At 44.2% G+C, this 25,790-nt stretch overlaps 1 protein-coding gene and 1 long non-coding RNA gene across 18 annotated transcripts in view; one reads left to right on the top strand and one right to left on the bottom strand.

Annotated features, from left to right (window-relative positions):
* The window catches only part of Aopep (aminopeptidase O (putative)), a 312,146-nt gene that overhangs the window by 190,212 nt on the left and 96,144 nt on the right, over positions 1 to 25,790 (bottom strand). The gene's annotated exons all lie outside the window — the stretch shown is intronic.
* On the top strand, positions 70 to 14,852 carry LOC124105547 (uncharacterized). The gene is made up of 3 exons (XR_006855776.2): positions 70 to 619; positions 5,801 to 5,888; positions 14,461 to 14,852. It is a non-coding gene; the product is annotated as an uncharacterized LOC124105547 (long non-coding RNA).

Raw genomic sequence — 25,790 nt, 5'->3', positions numbered from 1 at the left:
AGAAAGACAATTGGCTTAAATTACGCAGCTCCATGGAAGCTGCTGCACGAGCACGTAAGAAGCCAGGCTCATACACCAAGGGAATGCTCCTTGCTGTTCCCCATCAGAACAGAGCTGGGAGACTTTCTGGAGGACGAGAAGGGTTGCTGCCTCAGGTGACATTCCTAACTTCAGGCCAAGTGTTGGGACGGGCAGCACTCAGCTGCCTAAAGCGCCAGGTGTCTGCCCGGCAGGAAGAGTCGGAATAGGAAACCCGACAGAAAAACAAATGGACTGGGACGCACATGAGCTGATGGCATCACTCCTGTCACACTCATGCAAAGAGTCCAGGGTAAGGAAAGCAGCCGAGTGCCCACAACACAGTATGTTCTTTTCCTCTGCAAACAGCGTGGAACAGGCAGACCTGTGTGTGGACTGCTGGGGCTGACATTGAAGTGACCTCTGAAAGCAAACACCCCAAACTGTTATGTAAACTGCAATGACTAGACATTCCCGGCCACCGCAGCACAGAGAGGGCTGTGTTGACAGCCTGGCACCTGGAGGTGGTGAGCCCTTCAGAAGAGAAAGGGCAAGCAAGCAAATCCTGCCTGACTTTTCAGTGAGGGTTGGGTGAAATTTTGTAAGTAATGGAGATTTAAAATACTTAAAAATTTTAGAGAAAAGCCTTATAAATTTGATAGGTAGTAACAGGAAGATTTTGCTATTTCAAATCTAAATGGTAGGAACTAAATGTAATCAAAACTGCAGGCAGCAGACTGAAAAGTATATAATGTAATACAGACTAATGTGTCATTAGCTCATGCTCACGACAATGAGATTAGCTTCCAATAGCATCATAATCAGATTTTGGAATTTTGCTGGGTTAGATCTATGTACAAGGGACATATAGCTAGGGATAAGTTTAATGCATTTCGCATCAACATTTTGAATGATTTAAGCAATGCAACTTCTAAAAAATCCTCTCATTTTCTAAACTGACTATAAACCATCAAACTCTTAAATATATAGTCCAAAAAATCCAATTTGAACAGTGGTTACAATGATATTGCTTACATTTTTTTTTAATTTGACCAATGAAATTCAAAAAACCAAAGATTTGATTTTAAAAAGCCATGTTTGATGTACTTCACATCAAAAACTTGTTTTTTCAAATGAGTTGCTTTTTAAAAATCCTTAAATTCGATGAAATGATTGAAATTATCAACATCTTTGAAAACCTTCTCTTAAAGTAAAAAATCTAAAATGCTTTTTGAAAAGTGGCTTCACCAAGGCTTGTTACATTTGTAGTGAAACAATAAGCTTTATTTGTAAAATTTAAAAGTCAGTTTACAAATGCCGTGGAGCCTGGGCAGAATTATGAGAGAGCAGCCCTGCATTTCCTTTGTGCTTGAGAGTTAATAGGATTAAAGCTTGAAGAATTGAATAAACCCTGAGCTGGTTAAGATGGACGTATCACATTTCAGGGTTCCCCATTTCATAACGGGCATGCTCCACGTTTGACAAAATAAAACACACTAGTGAGCTTATTTGAACAACTCTTTGAGGACACATGGCTTCTGGAAACTTTCAAAGGGAACGCGTGTCCATTTCCTCTGGGCCACATGGCCCTTTGTGTGCTCAGCTCGCCTGTTCCGGGCTCCCCTACCTCACAGGCAACAGTCCCCTGCTATGGTCTCCTTACACGGGGAAGAAGTATGAAGATGTCCGATGTCTGTATGTGAATCAGTAACTTCTAACTTTCACAGTGATGCAATTACACTGGCCCTAATCTTCTGTAAATGTAGCAAATCCAAGCTAAAATGCCCCAGGCCTGTTATCTTCCCCCAGATGATGTAATGAAGCTGGCGGTGCTGCTTTCTGCTATCAAGGTGGTTATTATCAAGGATAATTGTGGCTGGAAATGTTTGGCATTCCTGTCTAGCAGTAGTCCCGATTGTTTAGAATAGATTTTTGCATAGGAGTTCCAACATCTGTCCATCTCAGGTCAGATTTCTGTGAGAACCTGGGCATCTAGTCTCTAATGGGACGTGCAGCTGTCCCAGATGAAACAGGAATGGTTTCTTGCATTACGGTGACAACAAAGGGTCAAGTTTAAAGTTAAGGAATACAAGAACAGTACGCAAATGGCATTCCCACAGCACAAAATGCCAATAATGTTACCAGTTAAAGGTAGACTTGGAGGCTGACAAAGCACCTCCTAGCAAAATGAGCATTAATTAGCCCTTTGTAACACCAATATACCTATGGATTCCTTTCATTTGTAATTCCTCATATCATAGCAATCCAGCTTGCCTGAAGTGAAAAATATTTATCAAATGAAAGCTGTACATAAAACTGCAAAGAAATATAATAGCAAATTTTGGAAAGGAAGTTAAAAAAAAAGAACTAAAACACTATGATGATCTTAACAAAGACACACAAAACATGTTACTAGGAACAGTTGTTTGGTCAAATTTCCTGTTTTTTTCCCTAAGCACTGGTTTGTTTAAAACATGTTGTTAGTGCACAGTTTACTGCTGTTGATTAACGTTTCTACATGTAAAATCCGGAACTGTTCTCCAGGACTTCTTATTTAAAGATATTCCAAACAATGTGGATTTTCCCTTGCTTCTTCAGTCTGTGGTCTTCAGCATACTTAAATGATGATAAGCCATGAACCTAAAGAGCTGAAAATTAGTATGAGACACTGGCAAATTGTTAAAGTATGGGTTAATAAAGAGGTCATAAAAAGAAGGTGGCATGAAACCTCTTTTTAACCCTAAGTAGTTTTACTGCAAGATTCCAGGAATCAACTGTGGACTGCTACAAAATATGCCAAGCCTGAGCCACACATGTGTTGGTGGTGGCTCTTTGTTTTATTCACTTATGAAGGGGGAAGAAAACTCCTCTGCAAAGACCTGACTTCAACAGCAACCTATTACACAATTAGAATAACTGAATCCCACCATTGTGTGTGAAACGTAGGGAAATAAAAATTCCTCCCTTGGGAAAGAAGTATAAAACATTCACATTTTTCTAAGTATTTTATAAATTATGCTGCTTTATTAAGCACATACCGTTAGAAATCTCTTCTATTACTGACAACACTTTTCTTAATGGCCTTTACGTGTTTAAATAAATGGCTCCTGAAAATGTGCGTTTATATAATATAAATAAAACCGTAATGTAAACATGCCCAGATATAAACTCTTTAGAAATGTCAGCTTAAAACTTTCCAGTCTAAATAAATCGTCTTATGAATGGTCCAGCAAAGCAATTTTTAACGCATTTTTCCGCCTAAAAAGCTCAGAGATTTACAGGCACCGTCCAAAAAGAGAAACCAAAACAGCTTCGATGAAAGCTGAATACCCCATTCATGCAATAAGCAATGCTAAGTGCTACCCAATAGAGGGACAGTTTTTGAGACCAGCTAAGCCCATGTGACTGACTCTATAGTCCTTACTAATATCCCCTCACTGTCTTGTTATTTGTTTACTCTCCTATATATTGTCTGTCTCACCTCCTTGCACTGTATCTTCCTGAGAGTAAAAACCACTGTGTTGGGTCCTCTGGTCTAATACTTAGCATAGCACCAAGCACATAGTAGACACAAAAAAAGCTACCCATTTAGGAATTTGTTAATAAGACTCCATTATTCCAAACTGGCCCATGTGTCTGCAAGTCTAGCTGCTGTCCCCCTTCTTCCTCAGTACTCCCACATTTCCACTTAACACATGATTTGCACATTTCCCAGCCTCCCTTGCAACTAAGTGCCAGCTAGGTTTGAACTAATAAGAGGCAAGGGAAAGTACTTTGCAACACCTTGTGGGAAAGTCCCTTGAAAGATAGCTAGTGTGGCCCTTCGCCCCTCTTCCTGCCTTCCTCTTTCCAGCTGCCTGGGATGTGCATGTAATTGCTGGAGTTCGAACAGTCATTGTGGACTGAGTCACTTGGCCTTGAGAAGGGAAATCATTAGCTTGAATGGAGAGCGGCAAGAGAGAAAGGCCTGGGTTCCTTCTATTGCAGAGTTCATTCCAACCAATTTCTCTAAGTCTACTCTTCTTTTACCCAGGGAAAGAAACAAACTATCTCACTTAAGTCATTATTATTTTGAGTTTCCTCTCACAGGTAAACAAACCAAATCTTACAGTTACATTTTTTAAAAAATAATTTGAAAGAGGCCCATGTAGATTTTACACATCTTTAAAAATTTATTATTTAATAAACACACCAGGAACTCTTTCCAAAAAAGGGGCAAATACTTATAAGCACAATACTTTGTCCCCAGAATTAAGCTGATACTATGGGAGAATATAAGGAAATTCAAAATGAGTTCTTGTCTGTAAGAAGTTAATAACTCAGTGAAAAAGGACATGTGAACCACCCACCCTCTCCCCCAAACACCCACCCACAGGTAACAACACAAAGGAACAAAGTGCAAAACTGCACACTGAAGACTGTATCTGTGGGAGAATTCAGTGAGAAGACTGGGGTTCTGGGGAAGGTTCCGGGGGAGCTGGCCTGAGGGGGCCCTGCAGGGGAGCAGAGCCTGGAAAGGCAGTGGAAACTGGTAGGGTATCTCCAGAGTAGGGCACAGCTGTGGGGAACCCCTGCTTCAGTAACAGCACATCATGTTCAAGGAGCCTGGGAGGAGGACAGCAGATAACCCCCCACTTTCCCAAAACATGGTCTCTCTGCCTTGAAAATAGTCCCCATAAGGGATGGCTTACCTCCCCACTCACCCCCCACTTAAGAGGTGAATCTTTGCTCCAGATTATCCCCACCATATACTTGATGCTGCTTACGACCTTGCTGAGCCTCACCCAGAGGCACACCTGGCCCCTCCTTTCCTTTAGGGATCTTGCTCAGACAGCCCACAATGAGTGAGAGAAACGTGCTTCTTGATACCCAACAGGCACATCTGAAGCCTCATTACACACTCTGATGAGATGTTTGAAATTCAGCTGTCAGGGAGAGGTGGTGTGCTCTGCCTCCTGCACTGTGGAGGAATCATAAAGCAGGAGAATGACCAGTGGCTGCTTCCAGGGCAGCAGCCAGGGAATGCAGTTACTCACAAGCCACAATCACAGGATAAGGAAGCAACCTGCAGAATAAGTTCCCTTTCAGCTGCTTCTGGTCAACAAAACCATTGCTGAGGTTTTTAAAACCCCACCAAACACCTTTGAGGAAAAGAACACCATCCAGTCTAACAAAAACCTTGGGCACTGTCTTCACCCAGGGAGCTTCTTCGGAAGCTCAGAAACTGTCAGAGCACCCAGGAGCCCATATAAGGTGAGTTAAGTAGAAGAGCCACTGTGGAATCCAGGCAGGACCAGGCCTACCGTTGAGAAATGAAGCGCTGACTTATGAGACGGCTGGAAGTATAACCAATCACATCAGTTTTATAACAGGGCCTCAGAAGCAATGAGTAAGATCTCTGGGGTCTAATCTTAGACACATGAAATCAAACTTGACTTTTTCCAAAACTGGGCCTAAAATGGCTGACAATGCTTTTCTCAATGGCCTTTACATGTTTAAGTAAATGGCTCCTGAAAACATGCATTTATATTATATAAATAAAACCTTAATACAGACATGCTCAGATATAAACTCTTCAGAGGTGTCAAGTTACAGGCACTGTCCTGTAAGTTTTCTCCCCACTTCATAAGTGAGTAAACAAACAGCCACAGTGACACTTGCTCCTGGAGGTCTGGAGGAGCAGGACCATGTGGTCCAGGTGTGAGGACACCGAATACTGTGGTTTGGCTCTGCCACCAGGGAACTCGGTGTGGATGTGGTTTTCTTCATCTGTAAATTACAGGAGTTTGACTGAGATGCTCTGCCCCTGGACTCTCGGGGCTCCGACAACGACCCCACACCCTTGACAGATGACACACGCGACAGAGGGGGTATGTGTTCCTCTCTACGTCTTTTCTTCCCATTGTCATTTCTCCATATGCCCCAAATCATGCTAATTTGCCAATTAATAAGCAGCCAGCCTCAGTTGCAGTCTCCTCCAAAGCTTGGCGAATTTCATGCTTCTCTGGTGACAGCAGCAGCTGCTACTCTCCCCAAACCACATCTTTCCCTTCGTCATGAGGCCTCCTTGCTGGCCACAATTTGCCTTGGCCAGAGATTCCCCCAATGTCAGCTTCTACCAGAAACTGCCACCCATATGCACAGTTCTAGTTCATTAGTCTCTCTGAAGCAATCCAGCTGGCCAGAGCAGTCCCAGGTGGTCAACACCAAGAATGTCAAAGCACCCCAGCACACAAAAGCTGAGAGGGAGTGGACGGCAAAAAGAATCTAGTTTGATTGCCTCCAAGTTATAGACAAGGCTATGGTACCGTGAAACACTCATTCACCTAACACGGCCCAGCCAGCGCCAGAACCCAAGTCCCCGACTCAGCAGTCAGTGGGATCATGAAACAGATGGAGTTAGAAGCTACTGAGATAGAAGCTACTGTTTATGGTGTGCCCTGTGCCAGGCACTGGGCTAAGTGGCTTCCTGAACCTAACATATACCAACTTGAACTCAGAATCTTTCCTTCAGATCTGCCCCTCTTCCTGTCCCCACCTTAGCCAATGGGCCCCCATCCATCTAGCTGTTTACACCAGAAACTTGGGAGTTGTCCTGGACATCTCTCTTCCTCAGCAGTTCCCCACGTATGACACTCTCACCCCTCATTCTTCAGAGCACATCTTACGTCTTTCCACTCATCTGCACGAGCACACTCTTCAATCTACATTGGCCTCTGGCCTGGACTGAGGCCACAACTCTGATCTCACCATTCTACTGCCACTAAGTCCTTTCTCTGTCCATCCATTCCCCAACCAGAGACCAGGGCAAGCCTGTAAAAACAAATCAGATCACCTCATGCCCCCCTCAACACACACACGCACACACTTCTTAAACCCACTGATCTTCCCAATACTCTTGGGACAAAGCTCAGATTCTAGAAGGCCCAGTCTCACCTGATCCCTGATAATGTCACCAATCTTATTTCATCCCAATCTTCCCACAGATCACTAAATTCTACAAACACTTCTTTTAATTCCCACAAAGTTGCAAGCCCTTTCCAACCCACAGGCTCTCTCTCTGCACACAACCCTTCAGACCTCAGCTTCCCCATCAATTCCTTGGACGCACTTTTCCTAAGACTCTGCTGGGAACCTCTCCTGTGCAGCTTTTACCAGTGGGTGGATTACATTTTGGAGAATATTTGATTAATAACCATTTCCCCAACCAGACTACGTGTCCATGAGGACCAGGACCACACTCATTTGTTCATCATTATAGTTATTAAGTGTCATGCACATAATACATCCTAATACTTATTGAATTCTTTAGTTTACTGAAAACTCAAGTATAATATTATCCGCCATTTGTAGATGAGCAAACGAAAGCATGAAGAGCTTAAGCCACCTGCCCTAGTCCTGGAACCAGTAGGAGCCTAGGAGGGATTCCAACACAGGTTGCCTGAGCCCAAAGGCCTTATTCTTAACATTAACAGATTATATCAGAAATGGAGCGGGCTGAGAAGATGCGAGAGCCACTTAGCCCAGAGAGATAGTAAGTTTTGATATTTATTTGACTCATTTGGAACAAATGGAGTCTGTGAGAGGCTAAAACTTGGCCCCTAAAAGTCATCCACATCCTAATTCCTGGAGCCTAGAAATGACCAAAAATGAAGGAAGGGAAGGAAAAATAAGGGAGAGAAGGGGGGGCCTTTGCAGATGTGATTAATTTGAGGATCTTGGATTAGATAAATAGTTCTGGATTTATCAGGGTGGAACCTAAATGCAATTGCAAATGTCCACATAAGAGTGGCCAAGGGAGAGCTGACCAACAGAGATGTAATGACAGGGCAGAGAGAGGTGAAGACTGTCTTAATTCAGGCTGGTAGGACAAAGTACCATGGACTGGGTGCCTTACAAACAACAGAAGTTTGTTCTCACGATTCTGGTGCCTAGCAGTCTAGAGCGACATGGGTGGGTTGTTATTAAAGCCCTCTTCCTGGTGATAGCTGGTTACCTTCTTCTTGTATCTTCACATGGTAGAGAGCAGAGAAGGAGGAGAAACGAGTGGTTCTGAGTCTTTTCATAAAGCACTAATCCATTACAAGCCCCCCCCCCCCGTGAGCTAAATGCCCCACCTCCTAACACCCCCAGACTTCCTAGCAAAGATGCCAGCCTTGAGACTTGGTGTGACACAGCCACAAACCAAAGCACACCAGCTGCCACCAGAAGCTGGAACAGGTCAGGAACAAGACTGTCCCCAAGAGCTTTGCGGGGAAGCATGGGCTTCCCCACACCCTGACTTCAGATGTCTGGCCTCCAGAGGAATCAGAGACAATTTCTACTATTTAAAGCCACCAAATTTGAGGTAATTTTTTTTTATAGAAGATGCAGAAAGCTGGTGCAGAATCCATAACATGACTTTGCTACCAGGGGTGTGCACCTGGGGAGGCTCCCCCTCCCCACACACTGCCCGTCCCCACACCCAGCCCGGTCACCGAGAAGCACAGCGCCCCATTTCTTAGCACCTTCCCTACTGTACAATCTCTCAATAAAGAATCTGAAAAGAGAAACCAGAAAATTAAGAGGTTCAACACTATAACAAATGACTAGGGCTATTTTTTTTTTAATTATGACTAAAACAAAAAAATTTTTCTAGGGCTCAAAATGTTTCTAAGCTCAGGATTTTTGTGAAAGCCAAAGTAAACAATGTTTTAACTTTGCTTCCAAAATGTTACTGGATCCGCGGAGATCTGCTGTCTTCACTTTTGTAATACAATAAATAAATGATAGTCAACAACTGCTCTAAAATAGCTAAAGAATCATATTTCATGAAATTAGAAACCTTGTGCTCTCAAGTTCATCTTTCAGACTAACTTTGGTCTATGATTCTGTCTCGTACACTAGTGTTTGGACCTGGCAGACTGATAACTCACTCTGCTTCTAAGATCATCTGTAGTTTTAAAGAGAAGATGCCTTAGAAATTTTCCATGACTTGTTTTCACATCATAGGAAGTTGTGAGACAAGACAGGCTGTGACGAAATGTGCTTAACACTCAGTGATCCCAGGGCACGGGGCCTCCTGTGGAGCTGTCACCTTGCTGCTCTATTCAGAGTTCCCAGATGGCAAAGGGATATTAAGTTGTTGGAGGTTAATCCTGCCAAAGGAAATCAGAAATTTTCAAAGCCATTGTCAATATGGCTGTGCAGTTTAAGAACATACACGGGGTAAGTTCACAGCACTTAAAATATAGTTGAAGAAATCACCATTTTAAGAACAGCCACAAGAGTTCATAACTCCAGATGAGGTGAGGAGGAGAGTAAATCAGGTGAAGTGACTGAGTCATGACAGGGAGAGGCAGGAGGGGGAGGATATTTTAAAGTAAGAAAATCTTCTGGATGAAGATGTTTCTCAGAGAACCCAGAGCAGATTTGGGATGCAGTTAGGAAAACTGAAAAGCACTTCATTTATCATACTATGTGGAGGGAAGGACGAAATTATTAAGTTCAATTGACCCATTTTATAAATAAGAAACTGAGGTCAAGATACCAGGGTTAGGTCACTCCCCCAAGCTGCTGGGTGGCCAAGCTGGGGCTCACACTGGGGCCTGTTAGACCTCTTCTGGTGCTACCACCTGGGCTATGAATGGACCGTCACCTCTTCGAGTTTATTTCAGACATTAGGTGTGTCTACCAGCTGAAATAATTATAAGGTAGCTTTCATTTCTTGAAGGCAAATAAATTAAAACTGCTTTTAACCAGTTATTCTCAAAATGACATTCAAAGAGACACAATACCCATCACCTTCCTGCTCCTCCTTCCTTCTTTTGATCTTTGGTGGAAGACAGACATCTGCTCAAATGGTTTGCAGTAAAGCTATCCAGTTATGTCTGAGCTCTTACCAGCCACCCTGAAAAACACAGGCTGTGTGGCCACTGAACTTCTGCTGGGTGGATGCATCTGCGGGCACAGGGGTGCTGGGCCACAGGCTCATGGCCCATGCCCAGCCATCATACTCAGGGGCATTAAGCTTTCTGCTGCTATGTCCCCACCCCAGAGCTGGGGCCCAGAGGGGCTGGCTACCCAGCCAGGGCTTGCTTCTTGGCCTTTGGTAGACAGAACGCGGCAGCCCCTGGCATGGAACCTGTTCAATATGCAGACCCCAGGGTTGAGGTTCTTATTCTAACGCTTCCTCAACAGTGACATCTGATGACAAGAGCACATCTGTCCTTTGTCATATATGTATTTTTGAACCACATCCCAGAATCCAAGAAAAGGACATCTGTGACTTTGTATAATGTTTTTTATGTAAGAATAATTTGAGAACATGTTTTGTCTATCTCTAGGCCATCATTTATCAAACTGACCCCATAGCAACCACCAGTTACAGGCAAATTCAAAAATCAAATTTCTCAGAAGGTTAAGTGATAAACTAAACATGATACTTTATCACTGAGGAGGGTGAGCACTGTTCAGAGTACTCAGCTACTGCACACCGGACACTCTACACACGACGGCAAACAATGTGCTATTGGAGACATAATGACTAGCAGTCTGAGCTGACTCCCCAGGTAGTTTCTTTTCTTACTATGTATTTCTTCTAAATTGGAAAATCCTAACTCACACAGACATCACCAGAGGAGCCCCACGTACTTGGCACCTCTCAGATGTATCTGGGGGTTGAGATTCAACATGATCCTAGAAATTAGGGACTGATTTTTCACCAAGATCTCTTTCAATGCTTGTTAAAATAAATCAACCTACACATTAAATTTGAGAGCTGGAAGATTAGGCTAAATGCTCCATTGGAGAGGAGGGCAATAAATAGATGCCCATTCTACTTCTGGGTTGTATTTGGCAAGCATTCTACAGCTCTTGGATATGGTTTTAAAACATAACCTATAATTCTTTCTCTAATGAATAAAAGTCCAGTCATTCAGAAAATGTTGATTAGCTCTTTGTGACACTGCAAGGCACCAGGACTATAGCTGGAAATAATGCCACTGTCTCAATGTGGTTTGCTCCCGAAGAGTGCATGTGTTGGAGGCTTGGTCCCCATGGGAAGATGTGGAGCTGACAGAACCTCTAGGAGGTGGGGCTGGTGGGAGATGCTCAAGTCACTGAGCATCCTGCCCACGGAAGGGATTCCAAAGGGTGGTTTTCAAGCCTGAGCCTGGCCCATCCCAGCTCTTTTGCTGCTTCTTAAGGATTAATCGCTTGCTCCCACACACATTCCTGTCATCACCATCTGCCATGATGTCATGTAGCCAAGAGGGCCTTCATCCCAACTGGGCTGATGTAGGTGTCATGTCCTTGAATCCCCAAAATTGTGAGGCAAATAAGCCTCTTTTCTATATAAGTAGACTGCTTCAACAACTTCACTATAGCAGCAAAAGCTGACTCATACAGAAGACAGGGACAGACCTAGGAGACACTACAATTTCTTGTACTTATTATTAAGTAACTTAATCCTCAGCCCTGAAATAGCATGTTACTTAGGAAGGTCACCTAAATGACAAAAATGGCTTTTACAGACACTGAGCAGTGTCATGAAGATAGGTTTTATTTTATCCTTCAAGGCAAGCACTCTACCACTGAGCTATACACATCCCAGCCCCATGAAGATAGGTTTTAAACTCAGATACCATCTTCCAAAATCTTCTGAGAGGCACCTTCACCTCCAGGACATCACTGCCCATTTTCTTCATTTCAGTAGAAATTGTCACACTTTTCACTATTTCTTTCAACTACTGTCAGGGTCAGGAGAGAGTGCAGACCACCAACTGTTGTCCAGTCACATTCTAGTGCAACCCTTTTGTTCATGTAGCAATGTCCTCTGACCTTTCTTCTGTTACAAATGATCCCAACACACCTTTTTCATTCTCCTTCATGGCTCACAATATAATCCCTAACCAAACATTAAACATTCTTCTCTTACAACATGGACTTTCTTTGAGCAAAACCTCATCAAGCAATCCGATATCAGACAAGTACCACCCATTACAAAGAGCTGATTAATAATCTCCACATCACTGGTTCTGCCCAGATGTGAAGTAAAAGATCTGCAAGCACAAACATCTCAAAGCAACTGCCTTCCACACTGTACCAGAGAATCACACAACATCCACTCACTGAAGAAACTTTGCCAACACCCCATTTTGATTTCTCTGAGCAACACACCTGTCATGAGCTTTCAGGAACCCTGTTTGCTCGGTGAGAAGCAGAGTTCTGGATATCATTTCTGTGCTTTTGGCCTCTTTTCTCATTTCACTGTAGAATTCATCAATCTCACCTTGAGAAGCACAACTTTGGATTAACAGGTTGACCTAGGTTGTGTTTAAAAATAGCAGAGAATGGACAGTATACAGTGCAGTAGGGTTGAATGGACTACTAGTCCATCAATCTAATTTCAGACACTTACCGATCTTCTTTCCTTTCTGGCCCCTTGAGGTAAGCCATTCTACTTGAGGAATCACTGGTGGCATCATTACAAATATACACTTTATACTTGCTCTGGAATCCCATTCACTATTTATAGCTCCAATGTTTTTATGAGTGTTAATGTTTCCCTGATTCATTCTATTTCTACTTTTTTTGGTGAGTGGAATTCTGGGGATGGAACCACTGAGCAACACCCCAGTCCTTTTTGTGCTTTATTTTGAGACAGGGTCTGGCTAAGTTGCTTAAGGCCTTGCTAAATTGTTGAGGCCTTGAACTTGACATCCTCCTGCCTCAGCCTCCCAAGCTGCTTGTATTACTGGCACTGCCACCTTGCCTGGCCCTCTATCTCTATTTTCACCCTCACCATCAAGCCATTGTCTTTTGAACTGTATAAAATAAAATAAATGCATTTACATGAATAATGGCAGATAACAACAAAATGTTAGATGAGACAAACTGCCCTCAGCTGGCCAAATCCTAGCCAAGACAGTTTTTCCAGCACAAATGCAATCCTGAAGAAGATAAAGATTACTAAAAACAAGATTCCAGTGAAATTCAAAATTAATGTTCATTAGTATAATATGTCTGAATAAAATGACTTGATTTTTCCCCTGAAGCTGCCAAGGCACCTGCAGATCACCTGACAGACTTGGAAGGGCTCCCCAGCCACCTGCAGGCCACACTGTAAATCTGTGCCCCCAGTTTTCCCGTTTGCCACAGGCTGTGTAATGCGCAGCCAGTGGCTGTCAAGACTTCTCCAGCTCCAACTGAACTGCGTACAGAAGTGTCACCTCCTCTCCTCCTCCTTTACACCCTCCACCCCGCCTCCAGCCACCACTCTCGCCACCCTGCTCTTTCCCAACTTCTCCTCGATGACTCAAAGATCGGAGAGCCTGGACGGCCTGTGCCAGACTTCTAACACTGACAGACGGGGCAAGGGCTACTGCTGCGCTCATCAGGCAGGCCTCCGCCTTGGAGACACACTAGAATGACCTTAAAAGCTTTTAAAACTTAAAAAGCTCTGCTGCCTAAGTTTCACCCAAGATCAATTTAACCAGTCTGGGGGGCAGGGCTCAAGTACTTCTACCTTTTTTTTTGGTACCAGGGATTGAACTCAGGGGTGCTCACCCACTGACCCACATCTCCAGCCCTACTTTGCATTTATTTAGAGACAGGGTCTGAGTTGCTTAGCACCTCACTTTTGCTGAGGCTGACTTTGAACTCACAATCTCCTGCCTTAGTCTCCCAAGCCTTTGGGATTGCAGATATGCGCCACCGCGCCCAGCAAGTACTCCCTGGTAATTCTAAAGCACAGGTAGGGCCGCAATCCTAGTGCTTGGGAGGCTGGATGAGGATCACTGTCATAAGGAGGCTCTGCCATAAGGCAACTCCCAGAGTAGCTACTCAATGCTGTGCCTGTAGTAGAGGCCCACAATCCCAGCGCTTGGGAGGCTGAATGTGGATCACTGTCATAAGGAGGCTCTGCCATAATGCATTGAGTAGCTACTCAATGCTGTGCCTGCTGGGACTACTCAGCTCTGTGTGCATCATCTCTCTGAGGGCTGCTGGGACAAGCTCCTTCTTGGATTCTTTGAATCTAGTGGCACCTACTGATACTGGTTCTTTTCACCTCTACTGTCATCATGTTCTTGAAATGGTCTCTGTCACATCCTTCCCTCTAAGACAGAGGCTCTCAATTTGACTGTATGTTGGAATCCTTGGGACCTTATCAGTGTCTGGGCTGTGCCCCCCATCAAGTAAATCATTACCTCTAGGGACAGGAAACAAGCATCAGGTTGCTAAAAAGCAGAAGATTGAAAATCAATACTCAAGGGGTTGCAGTGTCTAGCAGGACCACCACAGCTAGCAGACTGGGCTCCAACTATTGAGCACGGTTCTGAGCTTCCTGAGTCCTTCTAATGAGGAACATCCTTCCTCAAGAACTTAAGGTCCATTGGCAGAGACAGTCAGAAAACCAACCAGTTAGAGCTATATAACAGAAATATTTAAAATCTTCCACAGGGCACTGAGGAGGGAACAGTCAACAGCCTGTGGAGCTGGGGAAGGCACCTGAGAAGAAAGCACACCAGAATGAGGTCGGAGGGCCTGCTCATCCCAGAGTGAAGGGCAAAGGCTTTCTTTGAAACATCTACTTGCTCTTTAAAACATTCTCATTTATGGGCTGGGTGTGGTAGCGCATGCCTATAATCCTAGCAGCTCCGAAGGGTGACCGCGAGTTTAAAGCCAGCCTTGGCAAAAGCGAGGTGCTAAGCAACTCAGTGAGACCTGTCTCTAAATAAAATATAAAAAGGGGGGCTGGGGTTATGGCTCAGCGGTAGAGTGCTCGCCTAGCATGTTCGAGTCTCTGGGATCAATCCTCAGCACCACATAAAAATAAATAAAATAAAGGCATTGTGTCCAACCAACTATAACTAAAAAATATTTAAAAAAATATAAAACGGGCTGGGATGTGGCTCAGTGGTCGAGTGCCCCTGGGTATACATATACATATACACATACACACACATATATATAAATATTCTTATTTATGGACACACTGACAATAAGGCATTTAAATGAAATGATACACACACGAATCTTTCCATCCTGATTAAACACCAAGGCTCCCTGTGGCTGGAGGTAACAGGCCTGGGACACTAACTGCCCCATCCCTCTTGGCCTCCTAAGAATGGAGGGCCTCTGGATCTCAGCATACCTGTCACCTGTGTGCATGACAACAGCATGTCAAGGCACACCTGGAGGAGGTGCCAAGTAAGGATTCACTGGGCTGCTAGTAACGAAAAGAACTCAAACTGGCTTGAATAACAAGGGGTCTCATTGTCCCATACGACAAAAAGTGCATGACTGAATGGCCCGCGTGCAGACTGTCAAGGCCTGCCTCTGCTTCTCTGCCATCTTTTTGGCTGTGCCTGTCCTGGGTATTGGCCTCCCCTTTAGGGTGGTGGCAAGATGGCCACACACCGCTAGATACCATGTCCAAATGTGATAAGGTCAAAAGAGGAAGAGAGCTGTCCTTCTTTGTGTGTCTTATTTCTCTTGGTGACAAAAGCTGCCCCTGAAGCCTAAACAAAGTTTCTCCTCATAGTCCTTCAGCCAGAGTCTTGTCAAGTATCCTCACCAAGCCAAATTCCTGATACAGGGAAATGGGACACCATGATCAGCTTAGACGAAGCAGGAAGACCTCGGGGAGATATGGACAGGATGCATCTTCTCTGAGACACACAGGAACTCTTCAAGCAAGGGGGAAAGTGGGACTGCCAAGTTGGGCAGGCCACCAGGAGGGGCTGCTAGACAGCACAGTGAGGAAGGAGGGCACACATCCTGAGTCAGGTGGTGGGCTCCAATCCCCTTACCACTTACTAAGTGGGTGTGTGAGCTTCAGTTTTCTTCTGACCAAAACAAGGATAGTAAATAAGAGTTCCCAACTCAGAGGATCGCTGGAAGGATTAAATCAGGATTACATGTATAGTCCTTAGAAGAGACTCTTGCTCAATACACATTAGTGGTCATCTCTGGCATAGGTTATAACAGCTAGCAAGGCCACGTATGTGGCGCACACCTGTAATCCCAGTAGGTTGGGAGACTGAGGCAGGAGGATCACAAGTTCAAAGTCAGCCTCAACAATTTAGCAAGGCCCAAAGCAACTTAGTAAGACTCTGTCTCCACACACACACACACACAAAAAAGGATGTGGCTAAGTGCCTCTGGGTTCAATCCCTGGTACCAAAAGTAATAATAATAACAAAACAACTATCAAATAATAGACCTGTGGACAAGAGAGGATCTCTCTGATTAGCACTGTACTCAGGCATTCGGTAAGTTTATTTGCCTTTCTGCATATTAATAACTTAATTGAAAGTCCACGGCTTCTTATTGCTAGCAAAAAGATGTTACTATAGGTAACATTCTGCAATTAGAAATACTTTCAAGGTATTGAAGACATTACTGCAAAAATAAAAAACTTACTGGGTAGCGGGTAGAGCTCAATGATAGAGAACTTGCTTAGCATTCATGAGGCACTGGGTTCCTTCCCCAGTACAACAACATCAACAAAAAATTTACTGCGCAAAAAGATAACATTTTACAATTGGAAATACTTAAAAAAAATCTCTTACCCCTGGAAACTAAAAGAGAAGAAAGATAATCATTATTATCTACAGTGAACACTTGCTGAGCTGTTAATGTGTGCTGGAACTGCTATAAATACCTTACTTGCATTATCTCACTGAATCCTAAAACTAAGCTGTGGAGTCACATTTATCAGCAATACACTTAAAACTAAACTCAAATAAAACATGAGTTTGTTGTTTAAACTGTAGAGTTTTCCAAAATCTAGTATTAAATGAAAACCAGAGCTACTCAAGTCTTAGTTCTAAGCCAGGTTTTCTCCCCTTCCTACCCCTTCACCCACCCCTATTTTAGTGCCTCTGAACTCAGGGTAGATCCTACAACCCTGCTCACATTTGAGTACTGTCGTCCCCCACTCCCTCAGGGTGCGGTCACCTTGGGTGGCCACTCACAGGAGCCAGGAATGGCATCCCTTCCAGCCATCTTGGGGTCAGGTTCCATGCTCTCCTCGCTGACCAAGTCCATGCTGAGGAGGCACTACTGTTATGGAGGGCCTTCACATGGGAACACGGGGACCACATGCATTATTATGCTTCCTCTGGTGGCTGGGAGTCAAGGAATTCTCATTTTAAACTGTAGGTCTTCTGTGGGACAGTTTGGGCCTGAATGTTGGAGACTAAGTGAGATGTCCCCAATCCTGCAGTTGGTTTGTAGTCAAGATTTATCACTTTGCTTCATTCCAAGGACCAAGTAATAAACTGGAAGTTCAGAGATGCCACTTCAATCCTGGTGTACAGCACTGATTTGCTGAGTGCTGTGGGCAGTGACTGAAACACCCTGGGCTCTCCTTCATCTGTTAAAAATCATCACTGTCCCCGCAGAAGGCCTATGGATATTAAAAGTAACTAATGAGATTGTTTCGGTCCCAACAGCTCATGCTTTCTCCCACCCGTATCTGTTTCCTCCTTTACCACACACGAAGGCCCCGATCTCCCACCCCGTTAATGACTCAGCTTATTAAGGAAATCAGCTACTTGCCTGGCAGCTACCATGGTTCTGCTTCATTACTTCTTGAATTAATTTCATTTTCCTCAATCTTCTGTAAGAATATATTCAATTTCAAGAAAGGTAGATGTTAAAACTCAGCAGCAGAAGCCAAGTTCACATGATCCGTGGCAAAGCCTCTCACTCTCCTGCCCCACAAACCACATCGGTTCCTCCCACTCACTCTGTCAGTGGCTCCCCTGTGACCACAAAGTGAGACCCCAACTCCCAACTCTCCACCATCAGCCACCCACAGCTGCAGCCCCAGGTTCCATCTCTGCTCCTCCCACCGTGAGCACCAGGCACAGCCAGCTCTTCTGCATCTGCCATGATATCTGCTCTGCACTGTCTGAGGACTGGGATCGTAAACGTGAGGATACGGGGAGTTCCTGGATCTGAAGGGAAAAGGCCTCGGGCCTGAGGACAACAGCCTGGCCCCTTTCTGGAAAACGGGATGGGCTATAGCAGATACAGAGCTTGGTGGTTCCTGCCAGCCTGGGGTATGGGGTGTGTGTGAAGGAGAGGGAGAGGGAAGGGAAAAGTACAGGGAGGGGACAGGAAGAAAGAAGAGGGAGAAGGAGGCAGAGGCAGCAGGACGCAGTAAACGGACCTGCCTGACTCTTCCACTACCAAGTTCACCAACCTCCCTGTGCCCACTCCATGGATGCTCTCCTGAAAGTGGCCCCCAGTCCTCTCTTCCACTTCACCCAGACCGTTCTCATCACAGACAAAGGTGCTGATACTCTGCGCCCTGAGACATCCCCATCTGACTCCACACCTCCTCCAGCAATCTCCCTACAGCCTGCTGTCTCTAGGGCAGGATTCCTTGCAGGAGCTTCCTATACCTGGTATCTTAATGCTCTTACCCACATCTCTCCTAACCCACTGCAATGACACCTTCTCTCTCATTATTCTATCACAATGGCTCTTTTCCAGGGCACCAGCGACCTCCACTCAAACAAAACCGTCTTCCAGCCTCGGTCCTCATATATTCCACCCAGCAGCTGGCGTACACTGCCACTGTACACTCCTCACTCTTCTTATTGTCTCTCACTTCTTCCACAATATGCTCCTCCAGTACCAAGACTTTAAATAATATCTGTATCCTAAAGACCAAACCCTGGCCCCCATTTATATCCCTAGTTCTGGGCTTCCTCTTGAAGTCCACTTACATTTCCACTTGGATATTCCAAACAAATTTAAAACCAACCTTGATTTTCTCCTTTGAACTTATTCTTTCCCTGGCATCCCCATCTCAACAAAATGGCACCAACATTTTGTTCAGCTCCAAAACTTGAACTTGTTCTTAATTCTTCGTTCTCTCAAATCTGACCTATAATCCATTCCAAAATCTCAACAGTCCTACCTTCAACATATCCCAAATCTGTATCCCAATCTGAACACTTGTTCACCATTCACTGCTGTGTACCCACCCCAAGCTACCTGGGGCCTCTTTACCACTCCATACACCTCATTCTCCCCTGACCTACCTTCTTTCTCTTCCCCCAAGTCAAGAGTCCATCCCACTTGATTATTCAAGGTATGATTCCAGTCATGCCCCTCCATGCACAAAGCATGCAAATGGCTCCCACAAACTGCTCCACATAAAAAGCCCTGCATGACCTGCTCCCATCTCACCTCTCTGGCTCATTCAGCACCAGCGCCTGTCTGTCTGGCAGCTGTTCTACCTGCTGAGTCACTGCTGGCATGGGCTCTGCTGCCCTGGCCCTCCTTCCCGGCTTCACCTATCCTGGACCGCTGCATTTGCTCACAGCACCTTCACATTGCAGCAATCATGGATTGTTTATGGCCTCCTCCAATGAACTTAAACTTCATACTGGGATGGACTCTGTCTGTTCCAAGCATCGGAATAGTATGTGGCATGTTGTAGGTGATGCCAGATTAAATGAATTAAATTCTTGCACCTGTTTATTTTTCCCCTGAAATGGACACTTTTCTGTTTCTACATAACTCCCTGACTGCCTCCGGGACCTTCTGCCCTGGCCTCCTGGGCAGTACCCCATCCCACTGGAACTCCACTCACAGGAGCAGCCCCCATCTGGCCTGTTCCAGCCTCATGGCAGTTGAGACCTAAGCAGATTCATCTGATCCTCACAGTCATGAGTTCTTCCAGGCACAGACTGTGGATCTGTCTTGCATCCCCAGTGACAACAGATTCTGGCACGCAGTGGCATTAAATACACATCTGTGGGCCAGGTATGGTGGCACACATCTGTAATCCCAGCAAATCAGAAGGCTGAGCAGGAGAATCACAAGTTTGAGGCCAGTCCCAGCAACTCGGCAAGACCCTGTCAAGAAAGGGTTGGGGATATGGCTCAGCGGTTAAGTGTCCTAGGCTCAATACCTGGTATATTAAAAAAAAAAAAATTAAGTAAAAAAAAAAAATACACACACACACACACCTGTGTGTTTAAGTAATATACCAGGTATGACTGAGCAACTCCATGAAAGAAAAAAATAGAAAAGACATAGCTGAAGGAAGTGGTGACTTTTTCTAGCTTTATCCAGGCACTGTTTCTGTAGCATAGATCTTACTAACAAAAAGACAGCAGTAACTGACTAAAACAACACTGGACACATGCTTACGTGTTCACACGTAAGAACATGAGAAGGTATATTTGAAGGAAAATGAAAGACAGGTGCAACTACCACAGCTTGGATTATGAGAGAAAAACCAAGGAAATAATGTAATTTCTTCCTCTCTGAAAATTAATGGGGTGTCCAAGAGCCACAATCATTCTAGTAAAGTTAGATAAGAAGGAAAGACTTTTAGTTATATTTAGCTTTGTCTGTAATACCCATTTTTAAAACGTGGTTTCAAGGGCTCACGGCTGTCCTCTCTGATACCCAACCCACCCAGGACACTAAAGATCTGATCAAGCCCGTAGGTGCCAGACCCTGTGACCCATCAACCTGAGCTTCATGAGAACCTGGGTATGAAAAGGTTAATAATGTCAACACAGAGAAGCACCCTGGGTGGAGGCTGGAAGTCAGTCACCTCACGGGGTCAATAAAGACTGGCCGCAGAGGAGGACATTCCTGAAATGGGCTTTCCAGGGTGAGCAGGAGCTGGCCAAGTTGTGGGGAGTGGGGTAGAGACACAGGAAGGGCAGCCTAAGCAAAGGGAACAATATGAAAGAAGGTGCCAAGGCCCGAAAATCCCCGGGATCGGAGAGCTGGACTGGGGGAAGATGGTGTCTCTGCTAGTGAAGCATAGCAGGCGCTGGGAGGCAGAGTGGGAAGGGCCTGGGCACCCTGCTGACCCGAGAAGACAATTCTGGTGGCTTTCAGGCAGGCCAATCAGATCTGCAGGGAGAAGGGTGATCCTGTCAGGAGTGCATGAGGTCAAGGGCCGGGGCAGGGCCTCCGATCAGGAGGCACCTGAGAAGGGCAAGGAGAGGCTCAGTTCAGGGAGACTCGGCTGGTGACTGGCTGGTGAAGCAAAGGAGAGGGGACGGTGAGTTTGGGCTCACCTAAGTCACTGAAATAAGAAGGGCAGTGCCACTCATCCAGAGAGGGGAGACAGGCTGCACGGTGTCCGCTTCCTGGAGTCCGGGCCTGGGCCTGAGAAGAGCAGCATGAGCGCCCTGGCACCCGACCTCATGGAGAACCCAGGGCCTCGGGCAGGGCACAGCCTCCCTGAACTGTGATGCAAAGGCCACACTGAATAAAGCAGAGGTGACCCCGACTGCTAATAGGAACCGTGGGGTGCACTTGGCACCCCACACCCCACAGCCTCCAAATAAAACACGTTTACTGGCACTTGAATGAGTTTTGGGGGACAGCTTGGGTATTTCTGAAGACTTTGGCATTTTCTTATTTATGTTTGTTTCTTCTTGACTATTACTTCCATGTCAGATCAAAGTTCGGATTCTAACTTGAAAAGATTTTTAGATTTATTCAGTTTTGGTAAATAAAATAGTATGTTTTGATCTTTTAAACTACCACTACCACTATCAATTCCAACAAGCCTTTGGTGGCTCATTATAAAACAGACTACAGGCAAAAATGAAGAGTACCTGCAGCACTCGGGAAGATGAATGTCCCCAGGGGCTCATCTGTTAAGGTTCTGATCCCCAGGGTAGAGCTCTTGGGAGGTGCAGGAATGCTGAGGGGTGGGACCTTGTGGGAGGTCTTTAGGTCATTGGCATTGTGCCCTCAAACAGACTATGGGACTCAAGGGGCCTGGGCTCCCCACCCACCTCTCTTTTGCGTTTTGGGCCACAAGATGAACAACTCTGCTTCATCATGTGCTTCTGCCACAATGTGTTGCCTCACCAGAGGCCCAAAGCAAAGGGATCAATTGTACATGGAACCTCCAAAACAGTGAGTCCAAAGAAACCTTTTCTCTTAATAAGTTGATTACCTCAGGTGTTTCATTGTAGGGATGTAAATCTGATTTAACATAGTACCTAAAGTCGAAAAGTCTACTTTGCTCTCTTTTCCAAATGAACATGACTCTAGAACTTTGCCATGGAGCAATATATGAAGCCTCTGAAAAGTACACAGTAGGAGGTCATAGAGGAAAGATCAGAGTGCAAAAACCACCGAACCAGTGTGGAAATTCCCCTTTCTCCTCCAGTATCCCTGGTACTGGATTCCTCGCAGCCTGAAATCCAAGGCTAGGCAGCAGGGCATGGATAGGAAGCTCCAGGAGAAGTTCTCTAATATGAAGGTGGTGGGGGGGGGAAACCAGAAGGGGAGGAAGAGCACCTACAGCTCAGAGAGAATGTAGGAGAAATTCTCCATGCCCTCGTCCCATTCTCGTTTGCTCATGCCCTAGCCCCAGTCAGTCCTGAGTGGCCACGATGACAAGCAGTGGAAGTTGTGGAAGTTAGGAGGGAGAAGCCCTCCTAACACTCGGGGGAGCTGTGGTCTAGGAGGCTGGGGCAAACACCCATGGCTTCTCCTTCTGTGTCAACACCCCTCCTGCTTAGTCCTGACGTGGGTGGGCCCTGTTGCGGGCAGGGTGCCTTAGGAATTAAAGCCTCAGGTTTCCTGCCACAAGACCTGGAGGCTCAGGACACCAGAAGACACCCAAGAGGGAAGGAAGGCCCAGAGCCCCATAAAGATGCTTTTAGGTTCCCAAGTTCATCCTCAAGCAGAGAAGGAAGAGATCAAAGCACAACCAGTTCTAAAGCCTTTGGAAATGGCACTAAAGGACAAACCGCCACCACATCCCAGATTGGCAGCTGGGTGGGACACATGTGACACAGAACCAAACAGCACTGCAAGCACTTTAAGAAGAACAGACATTGAAATCATAGAAGAAGGCCAGTCAAAATTTGCAGCCTAAACCAAATGCCATCAATTACTGCTTAAAAAAAATTATCCATAGATTTAAACAAGACCCCAAGTCTCTTAACATATTTAAAATTTCCAAAATGCAACATAAAATTACAAAGCACATGAAGAATCATAAAAATCTCAACTCATATGAGAAAAGACAACAGATGACAATGTAGAGATGATGGATATTGAAATTACCTGACGAACATTTTAAAGTAGTTACTGTAAAAATGCTCAAAGAAGCAGGGTCAACTCTCTTGAAATAAGTAAAAAGATGGAAAATCTCAGCAAAGAAATAGAAAAAATAAAGCAGAACCAAATAAAAACTTCAAGAATAAAATAACTAAATTAGCTGAGCATGGTGGCATATATTTCTCAACAACTCAGGAGGTTGAGGCAGGAGGAGTATATCAAGTTTGAGTATAATATGAGCATTATATTATAATATAATGTGAGTGAGATGTCTCAAAAAAAAAAAAATAAATAGATAAAACAGGCCCAAAACAAATGAACAAAAATCCTAAGATGACAAGATTTTAAAAAGAAACACCACCTCATTGGGTAGACTTGGTAAAAAACAGGAGTGAGTTAGAGAACTTGAAGACTTAGCAGAAGAATCCACTCTAAGTAAGAGAAGGGAAGAAGAAAAAGAAAAAAAAATGCTGAAATTCTTGGGAACCTGTGAAGCAAAACTGAAAGGTTACTGGAGTCTCAGAGAGAAAGAGAAAAGAAAGGCTACCATGCAGAAAAAACATGGAAGATATAATGGCTGAAAATACCACAAATTTGGCAAAAGACATAAACCTACAGATCCAAGATGAGCAAAGTTCATATAGGAAATATTGAAAGAATTCAACTCTAAGACAAGTCATAACCAAATGGAAAACTAAAGACAAAGAAAAAATTCCTGAAAACATCCAGAGAAATTCTTGTATTAGTCATAAAAGAACTGTTTTCAATGATGAATTACTCATCAAAAACCTTAGAGTCCAGAAGGATGTAACACAGTATTTTAAAAGAAAGAAAAAAACTATTTACCAGGAATTATATGAAAACATCCTTTAAAGAATGAAGGTAAAATAAAGACACTCATCAGGGAGGGTAAATTAAAATTTTTATTTTATTTTATTTTTTTATTTAGTAGATGTGCTCTAAGAGAATCCCTACGGGAAGTTATTTAAACACAAGAAAATGAAACTGGAAGGAAACTGAAATGTCAGGAATAAAAGAAGAGGAATAGAAATGGTGTAAGTATAATAAACTTTTTTTTTTTTTTTTGGTGTGTGTGTGCGTGTGTTTGTGGTGCTGGGAATGGAATCCAGGGGTGTTCTGCCACTGAGCTGCATCCCCAGTCCTTTCTATTTCATTTTGAGAGAGTCTCGCTAAGTTCCCAAGGCTGGCCTCAAACTTGGGATCCTGCTGCCTCAGCATCCCAAATTGCTGGGGGCTGCTGGTGTACATCATCAGGTCCAGCTTCTTATTCTGTTCTTTAAAATATTCTTGACAAGCAAAAGCAAAGCTAGCAGGTCTGATGAGATTCTCAATCTTTATAGATAGAATACATAAGACAACTGCTAGACAAGGGCAAAGGCGGGTGGGAAAGGGGCCCGTGGGTAGATGATCCACTCAACAGCAGAACAGACATTCTCCAAGACGCAACATATCTGGAGTCATAAAAACACTAAATTTAAAAAAAAAAGAAATCACAAAAATATATCCTTTGACAATAATTGAGTTAACTAGAAATCAATAACAGAGAGATAAGAGAATTTCCAAACCTTGGAAATCAAGCAACACACATCTAAATAATACAGAGACTTAAAAAAAAATCTCAAAGTAAAACAGCAAATAGTAAAATGAGCAGAAATAGAAACATAATCCGTGGGACACAGCGAAAGCAGTGGTGCAGGGACATCCACACCATCAGTGAAGGGAAGGAAGGGAGGTCCAAGATCAATAAAATCACCTGTTGTAAGAAGCTAGAAAAGGGAAAGCAAAATAAATCCAAAGCAAGCTGAGGAAGGAAATAACAAAAATAAGAGCAGAAATCATTCAATTATGAACAGAAAAACAACAAAGAAAAATCAATGAAACCAAAAAGTTGATTCTTTGATAAACTTCTAGCCAGCTGAACAAAGAAAAGAAACGAATTACCAACATCAGAGATGAAATTATAACTATAGACCCTAAAGACATTAAAAAAGATAATACGGGAATACAATGAACAACGCTACACCATAAGTTCAATGACTTAAATGAAAGAAAACAGCGACAGAAAAACTGCAAACTCTCCCAAGATGACACAGACAGCCCCAATAGTCGGTTAGCAACAATTAAATGTGCAGCTAAAAACCTTCTGAGAAGAAAATCCAGACCCAGGTTTCACTAATGAATTCCATCTAGTGTCAATCTACAGAAGGCAGAAGAGAGGAACACTTCCCACCTTGCCTTATCACACCAGAATCACCCTCATGTCAAGAGCAGACAGGACGGTAAGAAAAGAAGGCTGCTAGCCAAAGCCACCAGGAGCACAGATGCAAAGGTCCCCAACAAAATGAGAGCAAATGGAGCACAGAGGCCGAACAGACCACAACAAACTGTGTCTCACCCTGGCACCAAAGGGCTATTTTCAATATCTGAAAATCAACTGGTATAAGCCACTGTACTGACAATCTAAAGAAGAAAAAATCCACAGGATCATACCAATTAGTTCAGAAAAAGCATTTGGCAAAATTCAAACCTAAGATGGCTTCACCACGATGAAACAATAAATTGGAATAGAAGGGAGTGTCTTCAACCTGGAAAGGGCACTCACAAAACCTACAGCTGACAACCTACTTAACAGGGAGAGGTCCGGAAGGAGACGAGGGCTGGCTGGACACCCCAGAACCCCCAGAGCTGCAGCAAGG

The sequence above is a fragment of the Marmota monax genome, unplaced genomic scaffold (assembly GCF_021218885.2).
Source record: "Marmota monax isolate L192 unplaced genomic scaffold, Marmota_monax_Labrador192_F-V1.1 WCK01_AAM20220418_F8-fsc00180, whole genome shotgun sequence".
Classification (NCBI taxonomy): domain Eukaryota; kingdom Metazoa; phylum Chordata; class Mammalia; order Rodentia; family Sciuridae; genus Marmota; species Marmota monax.
The sequence above is the reverse complement of the archived record's forward strand: the minus strand, read 5'-3'. Positions and strand labels throughout refer to the sequence as shown.